The sequence below is a fragment of the Petaurus breviceps genome, unplaced genomic scaffold (assembly GCF_028583685.1).
Source record: "Petaurus breviceps papuanus isolate PSGF00001 unplaced genomic scaffold, PetGlider_PUasm1.0 37, whole genome shotgun sequence".
Classification (NCBI taxonomy): Eukaryota; Metazoa; Chordata; class Mammalia; order Diprotodontia; family Petauridae; genus Petaurus; species Petaurus breviceps.
In genome coordinates, this window is record NW_027186296.1 from 46163477 (window position 1) to 46183559 (window position 20083).

Genomic DNA, 20083 nt, shown 5'->3' on the forward strand with positions numbered 1-20083 from the left:
TTTGGACAAACAATAGTTCATGGAATTCAACAGTTAACTAAAGAGTTAGTTAAACCAATTTGTAGACTGTTGTTGAGTCATTTCAGTTGTGTCTTACTCTTTGTGACTCTGTTTGGGCTTTTCTTGGCAAAGATACTGGCATGGTTGGTCATTTCCTTCCCTAGCTCATTTTACAGACGAGGAACTCAGGCAAACAGGGTTAAGTTGCTGTCCATGGTCATACAACTATAGTAAGTATCTGAGACTGGATTTGAACTCACGAAGATGTGTCTTCCTGATTCCAAGTTCAGTGCTCTATCCACTGTGCCACCTATCTGCCAAATTAGGATTAAATGACTTTTCCAGGTCACATAGCTAGTAATTTGTGAGCTACTCACTATGTGACCCAGGAAAGTCATTTAATCCCTTGGATTCTCAGTTTCCTCTTCTGTAAAATAAATTATGTAGGGCTAAGAGGTGGGAGGAGAAACATAATAGGTGATCTGCAAATCCTACAATCTCTATGTACAGACACAGACAGAGTATATATGCAGTTTGGTTTTTTTTCCCGACTGGTGTCATCATAGCTAAACATGACTAGTGAACCAAGTTTTGAGCTACAGAAGATCATTTATGGCTATGCAGAGGCTTTCTAATTTTTAATGCTAACTTTTTATTAGTAGGTAATTCTGTCAGTCTTTGTCCTGTAATGATAAAGGAAGCCATCCCTCACTTTGTCTCACCTAACTTCAACCCTCTTTCCCCACCCTGTATCTCCCTTGCAAGCATGTTTTCAGTTTTTACAATGTTGTTTTGCTGAATCTGGACATGTTGGTACTTTTATTTTTTTGTGTACTCAATCTTCTTAGGTCAAAACTTCATTGAACGCAAGGATCCAATTAATTTCTTAAGTCGGGTGCCTAGCAAGGCCTTGGCAAAAGTGTGAACTGTACAACACTGATTTGTCTTCATCAATTTCTTCACATGCAGTAGCTCTCCAGAAACCTTTATTATCTCACCAGAGATTGCCTTCTCTTATGCCCCTGTTCTCACCCCTATTTGTCCACCAGAACGTTCTTATCATTCCTTCCAAGCACTAATCCCTGTTATGAGATAATGAATCCATTCTCATGGATTAGTGGCATTCCCCACCCCCACCCCATCTGTGTGTTTGTTTTAATAATTTGAACAAAGAATCTGAGGGATTTACTCTCATAGTTGGAAGACATGGTGGTAGAGTGGACAAAGCACTGAATTTAGAGTCAGGAAGACCTGAGTTCAAATCCTGTAATAAAGTGATTCTGGAAGAATCACTCTTGCTGCCTCATCTGCAAAATGATGATAATGATAGCACCTAATGCACAGCATTTTGTGTGTGTGTGTGTGTGTGTGTGAGAGAGAGAGAGAGAAAGAGAGAGAGAGAGAGAGAGAGAGAGAGAGAGAGAGAGAGAGAGAGAGAGAGAGAGAGAGAGAGAGAGAGAGAGAGAGAGAGAGAGAGAGAATCAAATGAGAAGTAAAAGCCTATAGAAACATTTGCTATTGCCCAATAAGAATGTCAACAACCCTAGCTAACTTGGGTAGGCTAATTTGGCAAAGGTCTTTTGATCAGGAAAGACCTTGAAGTGTTACTGTGTTTAAAGTATATAAACAACTGCAGCCTTGACTTGTGGCAGGGTCATTCATTGATTTCTAATGCAGGATTTGACCTCAGGTCTTCTTGATTTCAAGTGCAGTGCTATTAACTACCACATCAACCTGCTTTTCAATTATAAGTGCTTTTTACCCTGGTCTCTAGTAGGATACTGTGCACACTAGTTGGTGAGCAAATGTTTGTTGACTGACTTTTCTAAGGGCTGGTATAGTGGATAAAGCTCTGGACCTGGAGTTAGGGAGACCTGACTTCAAATCTGACCTCAGACTCTTACTAGCTGTGTGACCCTGGGCAAGTCACTTAACCCTGTTTGCCTCAGTTTCCTCATCTGTTAAGTGGGGATAATAATAGCATCAGCCTCTCAGGATTGTTGTGAGGATCAAATGAGATAATATTTGTGAATTGCTTAGCACAGGACCTGGCACATATAATGCTATATAAATGTTAGCTATTATTATTAAATCATCAGTGGCTCTCTATTGCCTGTCAAATAAAGTTTCAGCTAGCCCAACCTAGCCAAATTGGTACTTGCCTACCTTTGCACATTTTATTTCATATATTGTTTCACCAACTAAAGTTTGGCTTTTGTAAACCTTAAAGTATAATATAAATGTTAACCATTGTCATCATCATCATCATCATCATCATCATCATCATCATTTCTATGTCAGACTTGACATAGAGATATCTCTTCCAAAAAAGGAAACTTTCTTTTCTTTTTCTGATGTGTTTGTTCTATAAAGGGCCAGGATAGCATCTAGAGTTGGATTTTTGAAAACTCATCTCCAGAAACCACTCTTTTGATTAGCTATGCAACAGCATCGTAGTGTATTAAAAAATGCCTTAACAGAGCAATTCCTCTGTTTTGTTCATCTATTAATGCAACCATATTGCCAAGGCAACATCAACCCAATGTTTGCTCGTAATAAGTAAAATGAGTAAGAGGCAACTTGCCACCCAGGAAGACTCATCTTCATGAGTTTGAATCCAGCCTTAGACACTTATTAGCTATGTGACCCTGGGCAAGTCACTTAACCATGTGTTGCCTTAGTTCCTCATCTGTAAAATGAGCTGGAGAAGAAAATGGCAAACCACTTCAGTATCTTTGCCAGGAAAACTCCAAAATAGGGTCATACTTGTACATGATTGAAAAACAACTCAGTAACAATAAAATACACACATACATATATAAATACATGAATACATATGTATGTGTGTATCTTCATTATTATCATTTTCTCCATTTGGATCACTTAACAAATTGGGGGCGTTTTAATCTTTGGACCTCTCTTCTTCCCCATTCGACTGACTTGGTGCCTGCCTAGCTTTAAATTTAGGGCAGGTGACTTGGGGAGGTTTTGTGGCATAGTGAGAGGAACACTGAGCTGGGGAGTAGAGAGCTGACCTCCAGTCCCAGCTATTGCACTTAGTGATTGTCTGACCTTGGTTTTCTCCTCTATACAATGAAAGGCATGAGCAAGAGAAGCTAGAGCTAGGAACTCAAAGTTCTCCTCTCGTGCCAGAACTCAATGGTTCTGTGTGTTCTTGTTCTATGAAGCCCACTCTATAACCACCATTTCTCTCTTGCTTTCTTCTTTATACACCTTTCTGCTTGCCTTCTTTTCTTCCTGACTTCTGTTTCTTTCCCTTTTTTTCTCCTCTCTATAGCCTCTTACACATTCTGTCTCCACTCACCTTATCCCTTCCATCTGTCCCCTTCCATATTGCTTACCCCGATCCCAGTAACATCAGCATTAGCATATCTCATCACTTTCTGACATCCTTGCTCAGATTTGGGTGCCATTACTACTGTTCTCACATCACTTGACAATGTGATCTGCTGACTCTGTCCTTGCTGAGCCTTACTTAGAAAAATCAAGCCTGCTACCCAAATACAAAGGCTAATTAAATTCTGAAATAGAAAAATTATGAATATATAAAATATTGTCTCTATGACTACCCAAGTTGTAGCATTGGAGTTGTTAGGCTGCATATTTGTTTTTGGTATAAGTGATATGCATTTTCACATACTATTAATTGGGCTCTATTGATAGCCCATCCTCTAAATCAGTATTACTTTATTTTTTTAATTACAAGAGAAATTAGCAAGAAAAGGTGTTTCATTATTTGATTATTACAATGATCCGTGATCTTATTAATGGGGCACCCTTTTGAATACTGTAGATTATAGCCTCTCCACACTTTTGCACCCAAGGGGATATTTGTTTATAATCTCATATAAATACTTTATAGATTATCTACCTAAGATACTGGAGACCTTCCTTGAGGTCTTTAAAAAGTATCCTATAGGGATACCAATGCAGTACCCAGGATGTCCATCTGTCATGTCTCCTAGACACATGTTAAATTCAGTTGTGATGCATTGGTTGATGCAAAATTAGATCTAACTTTTTTTTGCTTTTTTGGAGGGCATTTGGGGTTAAGTGGGATCTAACTTTTCTTTATGAACATTACTCTGGTTATCTATATCAAGCCAAGCACCAAACAAGGAGAATGTGTTCACCATTGCCTTGGAGAATTTCCTGCAGAGAATACAAATGGAAGAGACATATTGAAATTCTCCAGTTCTCTAGTATTAGAATGACTTTATAGAATACAATAGCATTTTTTTGCAGTTAAATCTGTCATCCTTCAAAACAGATTGATATAAACATCCAAAGAGAATAAAACAAATGAGGAATGCCTACTGTTTGGATGATGCATTTCAAATGAGCATCCCATCAGTACGTATGTATTGAATGGTCAGTACAGATGGACAGTGAACTGGAACCAGAAATGAAAAAGAGGAAGACTGCAATTGAGAAATTATATTGCAGTTTTGGGTTTGGTTGTTGTTGTTGTTGTTGTTTTTGCTTTTTGGAGGGAGGAAGGCAGGGCAATTGGGGTTAAGTGACTTGTCCAAGGTCACATAGCTAGTAAGTGTTAAGTGTCTTAGGCTGCTTTTGAACTCAGGTCCTCCTGCCTCCAGGGTCAGTGCTCTATTCACTACACCACCTAGCTGTCCCTATACTGCAGTTTTTAAAAAGCCAGTCTATCAATCAATGCCTTACTATGTGTCAGGGACTGTGATAAATGCTGGATAGATAAAGATAAAGTGAACCCTCCATGCACTCAAGAAACTTACCTTCTTATGGGGAAGATGAAATGTATGTAAGTGGGTAGGTACAAAATACATAGCGTAGATGCAAGATAGCTTTAGAGGAAAAAGCATCAGCAGCAGAGAGGAAGAGGAAAGCCTCCTTTAAAAGGAGGAATTTAGACTGTCTTGAAGGAAGTTAGCTATTCCCAAACTGACCTGTGACATGGGGGAAAAAATCATTTTTTTAGCACACTCTTCCAGTGATGCTATTTGTTTGTGAATTTTTGAGCACACCCAAGCCTGTTCCACACAGTGCTAATGGGGGAAAAACATTCCTGAAAACACACTGCACATGTTTTTCATTTAGACCAAATGAGTGATGAATTTATTTTTCTAATAATGTAAAACAAAATGGATAATTGAGATCTTTATTCTTGATTTTTAATTGAGGGACTTTAAGAAATCCTTTTAATTTACTCCTTGGTACAAAAATGGGGGGGGGGCAAATTGATGAAAGATTTGAGAAAATGACCATGTAAGGGAAGGAATGAGATCACAGGAGCATATGACCTCCTGTGCATGTATGTCACAAAAATTTGTTGTGTAGTTGTGTAGCATCAGATCTTACTTGTCCTATGCCACACCATTTTAAACCACATTGCACTGCATTTTACTGAGAGATGATGAGATTATTCTAAAACCCTTTCCCCTGCTTGTCAAAAAAATTTGAAATGCATCTCTGTAATGTGGGAGCTGGATTAGTCCAGGATCAATTTATATGGATTGACCTCACAAAAAGCAAATGAGATTGAATTCTTTTATTGAATATGAAGAAATATTACATCCAGACAATTTCTTTTAGACTTCTTAGACTTCTTTTAGACTCCACCTAAATAATTCTGTACTTTGCAAGTAAATGCCAGAATGACATTGTTCTCTCAACATTTTGGTTTATGCTTCTTAGGCTACCTACACTCTTCATCTTTAAAAGGAATATTTTAATTAATTTGCCATTACTATAATTATTGGCATTTAACATTTTATTATCCCTTCACAGAGTACAGGTGCATTAGATAATTAACTCCAGAGTACAAAATATATTTAGAAATTAAGCTGAAAACAACAAAAAAAAATTCTACTGAATTTATGATGAATATATCATTATTTCTTGATCTCTGGTTAGAACTTTTGGATTTTTTTTTGGCTAAAACATATCCATCCATCTAGATGTATGTATGGATGACTGGCTGGCTGATGTCTTTAAGGTCCCTTTCTGCAGGTAGCCTTTCCTGGACCCCAGACATGCTAATGCCTTATCCTCCAAGGTTACCTTGTATCTACTCTATGTATTTTGCATGTGTTTATACATGTATATGTCAAAGCCATCAGACATGAACTCTACCCTTACCCCTCAATATCTTTAATTATATTCCTTCCTTTTCTGAGTATGGGCACTTATCATTCACTTCTATTGTGCACATTTTTAATTGCCCCTTTTATATCAGTTCCTTCCTGTCTGCCTAGAAATGTGTTCAGTTATCCTTTAGTCCTCAAAATCCTTCCCTTTCTCTTACTTTCTCTTCTCTCCAACCTTTCCCTGAAAAGCTTCCTTTAAAAAAATTAACTCTACTTCCATTTACTTTTCACCATTATAACCCTTAATTCTGCATAATCTGACTTTTATCCCCAACAGTCTCTTTTAAAGAATACTAGTGATCTCTTAATTAATGAATTTCAGTGTCCTTTTCTCCATTTTCATCCTTTCGGACCTCTCCTTTAATCTTTGACATTATTGATGATTGATCATTTTCTCTTTCCTGATGTATGCTTTCCTTTTTCCCATCTTTTAATTGGCATTTTAATAGGCATTCCCTCAGTTCTGTATGTATCCCCCTAAATTATCAGAGTTTAAAAATGCACTAAGACTTTTGACACCATCCATTTCCCTCCTGTTGTCTCATCTTTGGTGATCTCACCTGCTTCCATGGATTTTTGTGAATGACTACTGAATCTGTATGTCTATTTCCCACCGACTTCTCGATAGCTCTACTTGGATATCCAATCACTATCTCAAACTTATTATGTCCAAAACTGAATTCATTATGTTATCCCCAAACATGTGCCTCCTCCAAACTTCCATAATTCTGTTATTGGCCCTAGAGAATTCCTAGTCAGTCAGTCTCAATATCTAAATTCCTTGAGATTAGAGATTGTTTCATTCTTTTTTATTTGTATTTTCAGCTTCTAGCACAGTGATTGTCATATAGTAGACACTTATTGATTGTTTCTTTTTGACTCTTTTCACTTCCTTACAATAATTTGCAAAATCCTGTCAGTTGTATTCATTCAATGCCTGAAATCTGTACCTTCTTTTTCCTTCTTCCCATCAATTCAGGCCTTGTTTTCTCAGTTGGATGATTACAATAGCATCCTGACTGACTCACTAGCCTCTAATCTCTCTCCTGCTAGTGAGGGAAATCCCCTCCATCAATGCAGATCATCAGTAGTTCTGCAAAGTACAGTGTTAGAGTTTTCAGAGACACTGAAAGGTTAAGTGATTTGTCCAGGGTCACATACCAATATATTTGTCACAGGCAGAACTTGAACCCAGGTCCTCCTGACTCTGAGGCCAGATCTCTATTATGCCATAGTGCCAGATTAGTCTTACAGCACAATTTTGGTCACATCACTCCACTCCTCAAAATCCATCACTGGCTTCTCTTGAACTACCAAAATTCCTAAACACCTAAACCTAGCTTTCAAAGTCTTCTACTAAACCTTTTGCTGTGGCCAAGCTCATTCTTTGGCCATATCCAATACTCTCCTACCTACATGTATTTGCTCAAACTATCTCTAATAACTAGAATTCCCATGGTACCTTTCTTGAAGTCTTCTTCAATTCTCCCAACTAGGAGTGATTTCATTATCTCTTGAATTTTTATAGAACCTCAGAGCACTCTTATCACATTCTGTTTTCTATTTTATTTCTTTTTGCAGATGTTTTATCTTTAGAAGCAGTGTTCCATAGTGGATAGAATCCTGGATTTGATTTAGAAAGACGTAAGTGCAAATCCTTTCTCAGGCATTTCTTGGATGTGTGTTACTTAACCTCTCTAAAACTCAGTTTCCTCCCCTGTAAATGGGGATAGTAATGATTGCACCTTCTTCACAAGGTGATTGTGATGATCAAATGAGAAAATACACATAAAAGCTCCTTGCAAAATTTAAAGCACTCTATACATATTGTAATCATTATTATAATTACTGTTGTTATTAGAATCTTTTGGTTTTGAGCCAGTGTGGTATGGTGGATAGACAGAGGTGACCTGAAAACCAGGAAGACTGGGTTGAATAGAGTTCTAACTCTGACATATACTGGCTGTGTGACACTGGGCAAGCCACTTAACTTCTCAAATGCTTTAGGAAACTCTCTGAGTTTATAAATTTCAGGGACAATACCAAACCAGAATTGGCAGAAGTTTTCTTATCTGGGAGTGCCCACCCTAAGCAGTAAAATCCCACACTTAGTCCAAATGTCCTATTTTTGTGTATATCTCTTCTTAAATAAACATAAGCTACGTGAGGGCATGGACTATTTAACTTTTTGTCTTTGTGTCCATCATGTTTTCCCTTAGAAAATACTTTAAAAAAATTTGTTGAATGGAATAAGGTCTCCCATACTAGATGGTAAAGTCTTCTTCAAGGGCAGGGATTCTATCTTATAGCTCCTTGAGTACTATCCATGCTGCCTTTCACATGGTTAGGCACATGATAAATGTTTGTTGAATTAAATTGAACAGTTTTTCAGGGAGTGGGAAATAATTAGTCTGCAGTTCTTAAGTGTTAACAGAAAATTATCTCGACAAGTTACTATTAGGAATTCTTGTTTTAGTCTGTGGGAAAAATGATGGAATATGTTTCATATCTAACCGTGAAAACATGTGACATGAAATGTACTATGGAAATTATTTCTTATTTTATTAAATTAGAAAGTTAGATTAATTACCAGTGAAATGATTTTTCATGACTGCTCTAGACATTTTCTAAGAAATACCACCCATATGACAACCATATGTAATTTTATAGCTCTTTGCAGATCAAAAGAATACATAAATGTTCACCATTATCTATGAGCACAGAATATTTCCCTAAATAATCAGTTGAGCAGCTAACACTGGAAAAGGGCTGCCCATTAACTGAAGAGTAACTGAATGAATTATGGTCAATAAGTGTGATAGAATACTATTATGCAATAAGAAAATATGAAAACAAGGAATTCACAGAAGGATTTTCTAACTGATTCAGAGCAAAATGAGCAGAACCAGTTAAGTAATGTATAAAATATTTAAATGAAAAAGAATACTAAAAGGCAGCGAAACTGGGTTATATAATATAATATATATGTGTGTATGTGTGTGTATGTATGTACATTATATAACTAGTCTAAGTGCTAAAAAAGAGATGACAAAACACATTTCCATCCTCTCAGTAGAGACATAAGGCATGACAGGAGAGCAGTATTGCATGTGTTGTCAAGCATGGTCATTTTTATTGGTCATTTTTGCTTAACTTTTTTTTTGTTACAAAAGGAGTGGGTGGGATGGAGGATTATATTAAGAAATAACTGTTGAGTAAAAAATAAAAGACCTTAATAATTTTTCAAAAGCCAAAACAAAAATGAGTAGCCATTGTTCCTTGAAGAAAAGATAATATACTAAGTACAAACCAGGAAAGGTCATATGAAGGGCTGTTGACAGAAACTGGTCTCATCTCTGTTGTTCACAGATTAAATGAGATGTCTCATAGTGAATTAAAGGATTAGTAATATGCATAACACAAAATCGGTGCTAAATATGCATTATTCCAACTTGTTTCAAGGATATCTATAGAAAGCTTAACAGAAATGGAGGCTAAATCTTTCCAAACTTGGTCACATTTTGATATGAGAATTGCAAAGGCTTTTTTACAGACCTATATATCAAGATTTCACTGTTAAGTGAACCGTGATTTTTATCATTCCTATTTCATGGACATGTCAAACTAGGGCACAGAATAATGGTCTTTGCAAAGATTCATAGGGAAGATTATTAAGCGATGTCGACAGTCAAAGCTGAAAAGAAAATCTAGGATTCCTAAATTCAGTTTGATAGTTAAGTACTCTTTAGCTAAAAAAGAAGAAATGAATGTGACAGTGTGTATCATTCAGAGATGTAACTTTTGAGGTTGGTGTCATCTATGTGGGAGAGTATAACTGGAATAACAATGTGTCCAGCTGTCCTTTGGTTAATGACCTTTATTTTTGTTGGTCTTAATATCTCTAAGTCAAAGTGGAAATCCCTGGGATGAAATCCAGCTTGCTATAGTAATGTTAATAAATGATTTTATTTCTATTGACATCATGAAAGATACTGTCAAAAGTACACATGATTAATGAATGAGAAAATGCAAGGGAATAGAATGTTACCATTAATTCAAGGATTTTGTTTTTTTTTTTATATTTTGTTTTCTTTTTGTTTTTATGCCTTGAGTTTAACTAGAAATTGTTTTTTTCTTCAAGCCTCATGTTGCAAATGTTAAGATGCATTAATCTGCTTTGATGTCTTAGTAATGACAAGAAGGGGAAGATAATTGGATAATTGAGCACCGATTATATATTTGCTTATCCTTGTAAGCTCATATTGGAGGTTACAAAAGATATTTAAATTGTAAATTCCTTACCTGAAAAAGTCCATAAGGTGAAGAACTATGACATACATATAAAAATATTGTTTAAAAATCCATTATGAGAACTAGAGACGGGCCAAATGAATGGAAAAGACAATAAGGCTTTTAAGAATTAAGATATGAGAGCCAGCAGGCAAAACCAGCGGAAGATGGCGGGGTCCCAGCACTGCAAAAGAAAAACTGGACGTCACGGTTCGATTTGGATAGGCAGGACACAGTACCCCACGGCTCCCCACGGCTCTGCACGGCACGGCTTGGCTGGGCACTGCAGGGCTAGGCAGGGCTCCACATGGCCAGGCACGGCTGGGTTCCGCTCACCTGGTCTCTTCACGACTCAGCTTAACTCTACTCGGGCTGCACTGCTCTGCACTGCGAGTACGCTAGCTCCCTCCCCCCAGCGCAGATTCTTTGGGCAAGCCAAACTAGCGAAATGTGGCAGGGTCCCAGCACTCCAGTACCCCTCGACCTTTTCCCCCGGAGCAGCGGCCCCAGGTTACCGACAACCTGTGCAAACACCTGAGACTGTGACTGGATGCTGCAGCTGCAGGAAAATCAGCTTTGAGGCAGGATCCTGTGCTGGGAGAGAAGAAGAAGATGCAACATTTGTAAACCTTCATAAACTCTGTGGGCTGCACTGGCACCCCTGGAGCTGGAGACAAACCGAATTAATGTTTTATACCTTTGGGTATAGGCTTGAGTTCCCCCCCCCCCCCACGAGTATTTAAAACCTGTAGAAATCCATGATTTGACAATAGATAATTGCGCGATACTTTCAATGTGAATATTCAAAGGCTTAACAAAACGGACTATCTCCTGCAGAAATCCTGCACACAGAAACCCCACGGAGGGTCTAGAGAAACAGAGGGTAACATTCTTGAGGGTCCTGGACCTTGCTTTTACTCTGTTTTTAGTGTTTTGCCCACCTTCCCACAAATAGAGCAGATGTCCCCAAAGATGCTCTGTATTTCTATCTGGAAGGCAGGGTCTAGGCCCAAGTGTTCTAGTCTGCCTCCTAGGACCATGCTGGACCAGGCCGACTGATCAGAGGCCTTCTGTAGTAGAGAGCATCTACTCTCCCAGTTAAAGGACAAATCACAAGACTGGGGGGAGCAAACATGACCACTAACTAGTGAGTGGAGTAGGTCAAGGAACCAGTGTGCCACTCTCAGAGGCCTCAGGTCCAAGCCCAGGCCACATCTCTGGGCTTCCTGTCCTTCCTGCTCCTCCTGGCCCACTTCCCTCCCCTTTCCACACCCACTCTCAGCCTGGGCCTCAAATGCCACATTTTCAGCACAGATTGCCTGCCCATTAAGGCCCTTTGCTCCTCCCTATGGACTTGGGGCTGCAGTCTGGCCTTGCCCTCTTGTGGTTTTCTGAGATTGGTGAGTCTTGGTTATAAAATATTCTCTCTCTGTGAACTCTGCCCTCCCAACTTCAAATGGCCTGTACACCAAGAAACATTTGACAAGTTTGGCTACCATTTATTTCATCTGGGGGAGAAAGTGACAAAAAAAAGAATTATGTTACAATGGCAATCAGAAGAATTGAACTAGGTTTTGTAGGATGGGGAGAACTAGAATAAGATTTCAAGCAGGGGAAACATCTTGCATTGGGCTCTTTTTGATGTTCAGTCTATTTTGATCATGTCCAGCTTTTCACAGCCTCATTTGTAGTTTTCTTGGCAAAAATACTGGTGTGCTTTGCTATTTCCTTCTCCAGCTCATTTTACAGATAAGGAAACTGAAGCAAACACAGTTAAGTGACTTGCCCAGGGTCACACAGTTAGCAAGTGTCTGAGGCCAGATTTAACTCAGGTCTTCCTTATTCCAGGCCTGGTGCTCTTTCCACTGTGCCGCCTAGCTGACCAGAATTGTACAATTCACACAATTAATATTATCCAGTCGGAGGAGATTACATAGTGGTCTTTTTTAAAAAAAAATGCTTAGGGGGCAGCCCTGGATTCAGGATGACCGGACTTCAAATCCGGCCTCCGATGCTTGACACACTTACTGGCTGTGTGACCTTGGGTAAGTCACTTAACCCCAATTGCCCTGCCTTCCCGCCCTCCAAAAAAAGAAAAAAGTACTTATTAAGAACACAATATGAAGTAACCAACTGTTCCATGAAGTGATTTTTCTTCTTGTCTTTCAACATGTAATAAAATCAATACACCAACTTTATTTATATTTTTGAGGAGGATTTGAAAACTATTCTCCCACTAACTATAGCATCCTTTTATCTTCTGGTTTCATGGGAAAGCATTCTGGTGAAGACTGTTGGAATCATTTAGTATCAGAGGACCAGGAATCAAGTCTCAGTTTTGCCTCTTATCCATGTCTGACCTTGGAGAAGTTACTTCTTATCTCTGCCTTAGTTTCCTCATTTATAAACTGGGATTATTGACCTCAAAGGTCCTCTCAAACCTATGATAATCTGATTTTGTAGTGGCAATTTCAATATTGATATGACCATGTTCCTCCAGTAGGATGTCATTGGACAAGGCTGTAACATTTAGGATACTAATAATTAGTATTTACAAGTTGTTTAAAAATGGTAATTCTCTAGTATCCTCTTCCACTTTTTTTTAACCACCATTCCACAGTGATGGAGGAAATGAAGGGGAACTACAAAGGATTGAGAGCCATTTTGTTTTTTTTTTTACTAGTTTCCTGGGTTGCCATGGTTCAAGAATTCATTACTAAATATCCAGTTACTGGATATGAGCTTATTTTTGAGCATATTTGAGCATATATGAGCATAGATAAGATGGTCCTCTGAAAAACCACAGAGCAAATGTTTCCAGGACCATATTTGAAATCTATCCAGCTTGATAGAACCTTCCAGAACTTTCCTTCTATGACAGAGTGTTCTGGAACCCCAGGTCACCACTAAACAACAGTGAGGCACTGGAATAGGACTTCAGGTAGTCAACCTTTTGATTTCCAGGCTAAATATTTCCAATGTCTTTAGCCCTTCATTAAGAGATCTTATTTTCTAATTCTCTTCATTTTCATTACTCCTCACTCAATCCTTTCAGCATTTTATCTGAGTAATAAGGTATTAAATTGAACATTTTTTAAATAGTCATAATCTATACTGGGAGAATTATAGTGGTAATATCACCACCAAGAGTCAACAAGCTATATCCTGGTTTAAATAGTTTGCTAAGAGGAAAACTTTTTTTAGAAGCAAGAAAAGACATTGGAGAGAGTTGAAAGTTGGAACATTGAATGGGAAAATTAGCTTTAGATAGTAGTTATACCCCTTCTTCCACGACTGGAAGTTGGAAAAATACTCAATATAGAAGTATAGATGTCCTAGTAAAGAAGAGGGTTACTATGGGAGCAAATAGAAAACAAGTAAGCAGGATTTATTTGTTGGGGTCAGGGGTGCTTTAGGCAATTATTACTAACTGTGTAGTCCTGGGAAAGTCACTTAACTTCTCTCAGCTTCAGTTTCCTCACCTTTAAAATAAGGATGATATAAATAGATGAGCTATGTAAAATGCTGGAATTGTTAGCTATTAGAAAATATTTAAGCATTCCGGATGAAGAGTACAGAGCTAAAGAGGAACTTTGAAAGGCAAACTCGAGAGTTAAGAAAAAAAACAGTAAATACATTTGAGCAATTAGAAGAGGCTATACTATGAAGAAATGCCTATATTTTCTGAAATAAAAATTTATTTTTTTCAATAATTAAAAATCCATTTTCTCTCCCTCCCACACTCCACCCCATCCAATATTGGGAGAAAAATAAGACCAAAACACTTCTAACAAATAGGCATATTTCCACATTAGCCATGTTAAAAAATAAATGTTTCATCCTGCATCTGAACCCATTGCCTGTCTATCAGGAGTTAATGACATTCTTCATCATCAATCCTCTGGAATCATAGTTGGTGGTTACTTTGATCAGATTTCCTAAGTTTTTCAAAATTGTTTTTATGGTGTTGTGATTATGACATGCATTTGTATCTTGATTCTGATCAGTTCACTTTTCAATAATTCTTACAAGTCTTCCCAAATTTCACTGCTATCATTCATTTCATAGTTTAAATGACAAAGTAGTATTCCATTACATTATTATATCCTGATTTGTTTAGTCATTCTACAATTGATAGGCACCCTCTTGGCTTCCATTTCTTCACTACTGCGAAAAGAACTGTTATACATATGCATGTTCATGTATGCACATGCACATATATGTGTATGTATATACATATATACATACACATACATATATAAATATATGCATATACCTTTTTTCTCTTTCTTTGATCTCTTAGGTATCACTTAGTAACTTTGGGGGCATGGTTCCAAATTGCTTTCCAGAAGGGATGAACCAATTTACAGCTCTCTAACAGTGTATGAATAATATGCTTGTTTTACCACAGCCTATCCAACATTTGTAGTTTTCCTATTCTGTCAACTTTGTTGAATTCAATGAGTGCAAGGTAGAACCTTAGAACTGCTTTAATTTGAATTTCTCTAATCATCAGTGATTTGGACTGGTTTTGTTTTTTCATATGACTATAGATAAATAGCTTGGATTTCTTCCCTTGAAAATTGCTTATTCATATCCTTTGACCATTTATCAACTGGAGAATGGCTCTTATTCCTGCAAATTCAAATCATTTCCCTTGAGATATTTATCAGAAATGATTGTCACAAAGATTTTCCCCCTTTTAACTGTTTCTCTTCTAATCATAGGAACACTGGATTGGATTGTTGGTAAAAACATTTTTAATTTATGTAATCACAACTGTCCATTTTATCTTCTGTGATCCACTCTATCCTATTTTGGGTCTGTAACTTTCCTCTCACCTATAAATTTGAGCAAGAAATTCTTCCCCCCTACCACCTTTTTCATTCTGATGCCATTCTTTATGTCAAAGTTACATTCTAAGAGTAAGAGATGTTGTAAAGCCAAGCATGAGCAGCTTTCCAGAGGACTGCTGCTGTGAATAGCTTTAAGGTTCTGATCACATAGTATAGTGAACTTTCTATTTATTCAGCAGTAAACTAAAGCAAAACATTCATAGAAATCAAAGTGCAACATTCACAACTATTACAAAACAACTTATTACTAAAGTGGCCACATAATTTTAAACAAAAGATATCATTCAGTAAGTCCTTGACCCAATCATCCTTAAGGAACAATCGTCCTTAAGGGATACAAAGCTCAAAGGTCTCCCACCCCTTGGTCATATTACCTTAATCTCAGTCAGAAAGTCTTTTTTTTTCTTCTTGACTGGAGACTAACTAGCTTCCAATCATCCTTAACTCAATCATCCTTAAGGGCTACAAAGTTCAAAGTAAAAAGTTCTCCGACCCCTAGGTCACAGCAAATCATGATCTTGTTAGTCAGCACCAAGTAACCAAGGAAAGGTCCTTTCATCTTGACTTGGGGTTGGCTCCCAAATTCCATGGTTCCTCTTTCATGTTTCCAGCTCTTGTCTGAATTCACCCAACCATCATCTGGACTCAAAGGTAGGCAGCCTCCAACTCCTGGTCCAGCTCCTGGTCCAGCTCCTCATTCAGTTCCCATTGCATATTGAAGGTCACAGTGACCAGTCCACCTCAAGCCTTTTGAAGTCTCTGTTCCTGGGAAGAGAAAACTTAACAGAACCACAGCAATATCTATATAAGCATCAAGCATAGTAGAATTACAACAACATTCACACACATTGCTGGCACAATCATCTCAATTCGCTTTCTACCTGTAAAATCAACACAAGTCAACAGACAAGGTGCATCTGTCAGACAAAGTGACACAATTCAACAGATGGGGCCCTCCTCTCTGACAAAGTAACACAATCAACAGATAGAGTCCTTCTATCTGACAGAGTAACACAAACAACAGACAGAAGACTTCCGTCTGACAAAGTATCACAAACACAAATCAACACAGACAAAACAGAAAGAGTGCTGGACACAAGTTTTCTCCTTCTTAGCTCTGCTCAGTCCCAGCTTGTGCTCCTCCTTTTATATGGTGGTTCTCCTTCTTGTTTCATCAACAAGTTCCCCCCATCTTCAAGTCACAAGGTGGGGCTCAAACAAGGTGCTAAATACTTAAATAACTGAAGCAAGGTGCTAAGTGTTCCTTTGCTTGCCATTACAGATGTGTCCCTTCAAAATCCTAATGTCTCCAAAGACATAGAAGAAATTAAAGAAGACAAATGGACTGAAGGTGGTTATGTTCTGTTTTTATTGTCTTAGGTGAGCAAAGGGAGGTAGAAAAGGAATGCATTAGGGAAGAAGTAAGGAAAAGAGGGATCAAACTTTGTCTCATAATTGAGGACAATGAAAAGAATATAAGAACTTGGAGGAAGGTATAGAGGAAGCAAGAATCATTTAAACTTCACTCTTTTCTTAACTGGAAAAAAGAGGGTTGAATACAGTCACATTCTGTCTCCCCTTTCCCCCAAAGAAGGTGTTTGATGTAATAATACATTAGACTTAGTGAAGAAATTAGTGGGGGGAAAGGAAAGAGAGAGAGATGTCTAGAAGGGAAGGAGTAAGGGAAAAGATAGTGACAAGCAAAATAAATTCCAGCTTTGAATGGTGGAAAAATAAGGTGGAAAAATGGAGAGAGGGAGGGAGGGTGTCAGAGGTAAGAAAGGAGGGAGTAGTAAGGGAGGGTGAACGGAGAAAGAGAGAGAGAGAGAGAGAGAGAGAGAGAGAGAGAGAGAGAGATATCAAACTGAAACTGAACAGCCTGAATTTATAGTATGTTCTATCTTGTCATATTCTAACATTTCTCTAGAGGTTATGAGTTTAAGTAGAGAAAGCAGAGAGTGGTAATAATACAATGATAGAAATATTTACTCTTAATATTTCTGTTAATTGTGGTGGGATATAGCTATACTGTTAATCTTTTGGCATTCTGTTGTGTATTGGAGTATGTGTAGGGGTATACTGGTTTCATTAACTGGCTCTCCAAAAAAAGTACATGACACAGTTTTTGAGTTTAATCAGCATTATTATTTTCTCCACCACTTCCTTAAGTTTAGACAATCAACAAAATAATAGATCAAACCCTTATTTGCAGCATTTGTCAATTTCCAAGAAGTAAATGCTCATACTGGCAATTTAACAATTGGCTCACCAGCTGGTTTGAGCTGCGTCCAGCACACCCCTTTGCAAAAATTCCAGTGGCTACTGAAGAGGAAAATGCATTTCTTGCCTTTAAAAGCTACCTTTTGAGCAAATGGAAATCTTGGAAATCTTATCCAGTTGAATCCTTTTAGCAAACAGGCCAGAGTAATTCCCAACTCTTCCTTATTCACAGATATTATACTAATTTATTCAGCTTTTTAAGGAAGAGAGTATGTATTACATACATGTCTATAATTTTTTTAAAAATCAAAACATTGGGAAAATGCTGGGCATGAGCAAATAATATACAATTTCCCCCTCTGGATAGACACAAATGAAAATTACGGAGACAATAGCCATAGCCAGGGAGTAGATTGGAGGATTAAATACTAAGGGGAACTTGAGTCATTTGATAACCACAGAAGGGCCTTAATACAAAAAATGTTCCAATCAGAGAATGCTATTATGAGACGAGCATTGTACTGGGACCATAAGGATCCAGCACACGACAATGTAAATGAGTATCATGTTCTTCTTACCTCTTGAGATTTTATTATTTCTATGCTGCCACTTTCAGCATAGACTTTGTGAGTCATCAATTGCAAGCGGACTCAGTAGTGAGCTGTCTTTTCAAGGGAATATCCCAGTATGGATGAAAAATTAGCAAAAGGAAATCCTCTTTACAGCATTACACAGTGGTGTTTCAGCACCCCTGTTTCTAAAGTTGAAGATTTTATCTATCAATTTTACTTTCTGCAGTTCATTTACAAGGAATAGTGATATATTAGGATGGGTGAATACTCTAAGGGGATGGGGAAATAATGAATTTTTTTATTTATTGAAAAATCTTGCTGGACCTTTCTATAGATTTAGAAATCATTGACCAGACTCTCTTCTCTTGGCTTCCATGATGTTTAATCTTGACTGCAGATTTGTTTGTGTAGAAACTTTTAAATTTTATCCAATCAAAACTATCCTCTTTAAGATCATCCTCTGTGATCCTCTCTATCTTTTGTTTGGTCCTGAACTATTTCCTTAACCAAAGATCTGAAAGTGAAAATTTTCCTTCTTATTTTGATATATAGTGTGAAGCTTTGGTCTAATTCTCATTTCTGTCAGATTCCTATAAAATTACCCCCAAAATCTTGTGGTACTACTCTGTTCCTAATTCAATTGTTATCTTAAAATTGATCAGTCCTAAATCATTCCTAAATTTGCAGTCCTAATCCTCCTAAACTCTAGTCCTGAATCATTAACTTCTTCTTCTTTTTTTTTTTTTTAAAGCAATCGGGGTTAAGTAACTTGCTCAAGGTTACACAGCCAGTTATTTCTGGGTGTGGTGCTAGGTATCAGAGCCCAGATTTGAAACCCAGGTCATCCCGACACTGGAGCTGGTGCTCTTACTCGCTGAGCCACCTGGGGTTAAGTAACTTGCTCAAGGTTACATGGCCAGGTGTTTCTGGGTGGGTGCTAAGTGTCTGAGCCCAGATTCAATCCCCAGGTCATCCCAACACTGGAGCTGGTGCTCTTACTCTCTGTGCTACCTGGCCACCCCGAATCATTAACTTCTTGATGGACGTTTCCACCTGGATATCCCATTGCATAGATTTTGAATCACAGGATCTGGGATAAAATCCTGGGTCTACTTCTTGCTTTTGTGACCTTGTGCAAATTGGTTATCTCTCAAAGCCTCAGTTACCTTGTCTGTAAGCAATAACTTCTCTGTGCTATTTCCTGAGGTAGCACCAGCACTTGCAGCTTGGATACTTGGGAGATATCTAACCTCAGGTTTCAGGAAACTCTGTGAGGTGGCTACTTTTAATCCTAAAATTCACAGTTTGTCACCAGTGTGCTTCCTATTAACAATCAGTCAGTAGTAGACTTAATTAGCTTTTATCAAATACTTTCACTAAGGTAGTATAAATATCCTTGATTATCACCCTGTATCATCAGGTCATCAGTGCCTTTAATTTCTTTGTCTGCTTTTAATTTGGATACATTGCCTTATATTGGTTTCATAGCTCCAATGATATTGCCAGTGCTGAAGGAGGGGAGAGAAAAATCCCTTATCCTTCAAACTGATGCCTAGTTTAAGTTAAGAGGTCAATATGCCTCCATAATGTACTTTTGAGTAGGCATTCCTCAATTTCTGCACTGCAAACTATTGAAATTTATCCAGCTATTTAAAACTTCCAAAGATATGGCTAATTTGTTTGCTCAGCCAATCATCTTGTCCCCCTTCTTGACCCAAGTGAAAAGATTCGACTTTTTTAACAGGATCAAAGAACATAGATGTGTCTTGTTTACATATTAAAATCTTATCATGTGTGACCACATTATAGTGGAATTGTAGGAAAATTCCTTAATCCTACTTTATGCTTGTGAGTACTTTCTGAGCCTTCTGTGATTACATGACTCTGAGGAAATCCCTTCTTAAAATGAGGAGGTTGGAATAGATGACCTCTCAGACATTTCAAGCTCTAAATATGTGATCCATGATTCCAAACTCAATATGTTTAAAAGAGAATTGAT

At 37.8% G+C, this 20083-nt stretch overlaps 1 protein-coding gene across 7 annotated transcripts in view; it reads left to right on the plus strand.

Annotated features, from left to right (window-relative positions):
- Positions 1-20083, plus strand: part of OTUD7A (OTU deubiquitinase 7A) — a 420410-nt gene that overhangs the window by 140969 nt on the left and 259358 nt on the right. For 5 of the 7 annotated variants that reach the window (XM_069098405.1, XM_069098403.1, XM_069098401.1 and 2 more), the window contains one exon: positions 7728-7790. The exons of the other annotated variants lie outside the window; for them this stretch is intronic. The gene's annotated coding sequence lies outside the window, so the exon portion shown is untranslated. The remainder of the gene's footprint in view (positions 1-7727; positions 7791-20083) is intronic. 7 annotated transcript variants of the gene reach the window in all.